Source organism: Grammomys surdaster, unplaced genomic scaffold (assembly GCF_004785775.1).
Source record: "Grammomys surdaster isolate TR1022 unplaced genomic scaffold, NIH_TR_1.0 126371, whole genome shotgun sequence".
Taxonomy (NCBI): Eukaryota; Metazoa; Chordata; class Mammalia; order Rodentia; family Muridae; genus Grammomys; species Grammomys surdaster.
In genome coordinates, this window is record NW_021621167.1 from 7,908 (window position 1) to 10,920 (window position 3,013).

At 39.8% G+C, this 3,013-nt stretch overlaps 1 non-coding gene across 1 annotated transcript; it reads left to right on the forward strand.

Annotated features, from left to right (window-relative positions):
• Nucleotides 1–1,228: 1,228 nt before the first annotated feature.
• LOC114614415 lies at nt 1,229–1,358 on the forward strand. The gene has a single exon (XR_003710327.1). It is a non-coding gene; the product is annotated as a small nucleolar RNA SNORA17 (small nucleolar RNA).
• The last annotated feature ends 1,655 nt before the right edge of the window (nt 1,359–3,013 follow it).

Below are 3,013 nucleotides of genomic sequence, written 5' to 3' on the forward strand. Positions count from 1 at the left end.
CAAGTACATGGCCGACCTGGGCTTACACCAGGTCTTCTGCATCTTTTTTTTAGTTATTAGCTTAATACTTTTATGGGACACTGAACAAGTTTGTCACTGACTCTTGTGCCTGTTCTAGGAACCCTTTATCTCCTGTTTGGTTAGTGTGTTCAACTTCAGTATCATAACTTTTTTTTTCATTTTACTATATTTTTCTCACGTTTGGAAGCTCATTCTTTGAAGTCTGTTCTTTTCTCATAATAAGCAGAAAGGGATGGATCAGGAAGGTAGAGGAAGTGGGGAGGAACTGATAGGAGGAAAGTAGGGCAAGCCATAATCAGGGTACGCAGCATGAGAATAGAATCGATTTTCAAAAAAAAAATTCTAGCAACTGCATACAACAATCTATTATTACTTCACAAGTTGTGTATGTTGTCTGTTTCTCTTCATTATTTTCCCACCATAGACTTCAGTGAATATTTGACCTAATCATTAATTATGCAGGCAACTCGAAGTGTTTCAGAATTATAGGTACCAAAAGGATTTTGACCATGACTGGAAATTTCTCCATTTTAAATACATAGGTATATGGAGAATTACTGGGATGATATTATATAATGAGTAAGAATTTTATGAAAATTGATACAAGATAAGGAGTGGGTATGTTGAAGGACAACCTAGTAGGGAGAATAAAACAATGAATGTACATCCACTATAGTGAACTTTAAAGGCATTGAAATAAAATTTATTTTAGAAGACAAAAAAAGATGCAGTGGTCTCCTGCAGTCATAGAGTGTCTGAATTAATACTTTGAAATGATTATACTATTGAAAGTGAACAATATAAATTCAATACCATCCACATCAAACTTCCAATGATATTCTTGATAGAATTTGAATACCTTTCATTATTTGTAAGCATTTATCAAACTTTACGATGTTAAGGTAAGCAATACTAAGCAGTATTGATTAATTCCTACTATTGGAGACAACTTTTCTGTAGTCTTGTCAAACTATGTTTTGGGTTGGTGAGTCTTCACTACACGGCCAGAGCTTAGGAATCTCCTGGTCTAGTTCAAGATTTGATAAAAGATTGGCTAACTCTTCTTTGGTAATAAGTCTTTCCTTTGAAAATAGTGTTTATCTGTTTTGTTGTTGTTATTGTTGTTGCTTTTGGGTTTGGTGTTGTACTCTTCAATCATACAGACCAGAATTCAACTGACACTTAATGTTTTAAATTATTGATATTGTCTGCTCCTAGATCATACAAGTGTGGCAGTTATGTCTCATGTGCCTCAGTAGGTGGCAGAGAAGAGAGACGCTATGTCAAAGCTCAGTGTTGTGGTCTGAGAACATCTGAATGATGAAGAGTATGACACAGGACTGAAGGAGCTGAAGGTGTTCTCAACCCCATAGGAAGAACAACAATATTAATCAACCAGAACTCCCCACACACACAGAGCTCTCAGGGACTAAAGCACCAAACAAAAAGTACACATGGAAGGACTCATGGCTCCAGCTACATATGTAGCAGAAGAAGCTCTTGTGAGGCATCAATAGGATTTGCTCTTGGTCCAATGAAGGCTCAGTGCCCCAGTGTAGGGGAATGCCAGGGAGGGGAGGCTGAAGTGGGTGGGAAGTTGGCGAGCACCCTCATAGAAGCAGGGGAAGGAGAGATGGTGTATAGGGATATCTTTGGTGGGTGGGAACCTGGAATGGGATGATATTTGAATCACAAATTAAGAAAGTATCTAAGAGGGAAAACATAATCTAAAGCACCCTCTAAAGAGTGATCCAGAAATAACCTACTTCTGTATAGGTCTAGATTGGAATCAGTGGTGGGGAGCAAGCTGGAAACAAGACAACCCTGCCTGTGACAATGGAACATGGTCAGAAATGAGCCTTAGACATAAAACTTCTGAATGGGGCAACATAGGCAGGTGCAGGCAAGGAGAAATCGGGAGAGAACCACCAGTCTAGAGCCAGGCAGCCCAGACAGAGTTCTAGCCTGAGATGATCATCAGTCTGGCTGAAGGTCCAGCAACAGACCCAAAGGGGGCCCTAGCCAAGAGGAGGACCAGAGGCACGACACTATTACTGAGGGTATACAATAATCACAAAAAGGGGTCTATCATGACTGCCCTCTGAATGACCAAACAAGTACCTAAAAGTGTCAGTTTCAGATATTTACTCTCAACCAGTGAAAAGAAGCTCCTGACCCCTGTAATTGACTTAGTAAAAACCTTGAAGTAGCTGAGGCGTAGGGTAACCTTGTAGGAGGATCAATAGTCTCAAATAACCTGGACCCCAGAGATCTCCCAGACACTGGGCCACCAATTACCCAGTATAAACAAGCTGATACGAGGCTGCCAACACATATACCAAAAGTGGACTGCCAGGTCTGGATTCAGTCATAGAAGGTGCACCTACCCCTCAAAGGACCCCAAGGAATGGGGAGGTTTGGGTGGAGTAGGGGTTGGAGGGGGGAGGTTGGTGACCTTTTCGGAGAGACAGTTGGTGAGCAGAACAGTATGTTAAACCATCAGAGTGTGACCATGGAGAGGGATAAAATCTGAAGTGTAAAAGAAAGATTAAATAAAATTAAAAAAAGAGTCAAGAGTTACATATCAACATTTTATTCATAAGTAATAAATTAAAAAAACAAATTATAATATGAATGGAAATATAAACTGTGAAAATCATTAGCAAAATCAAAATGAATAACAGGAACATGTAATATCTCAATGACATAAGAGAAAACAAAACCATGCAAAACCAAATTTCAATCAAAACTTTAACAGAGATAATTGTGAAGGGACATTCCCTCACTGCAGATTTATCAGCACAGACTACAGCCAGTTTCTCCTCTTCAGCAGTTGCTGGTACTGCTGTCAACTCAGTTCTCTTTCAAGGGGTCACACAGGAAAGAGAAAAAGACCCTGAATCAGCCTGGCTGTCTCACTGGCTATATAATTTGGGCCTATCCAAACTGTGGAAATGATCTATGAGGAAGGAGATTCATCCAAAGAAGTCTG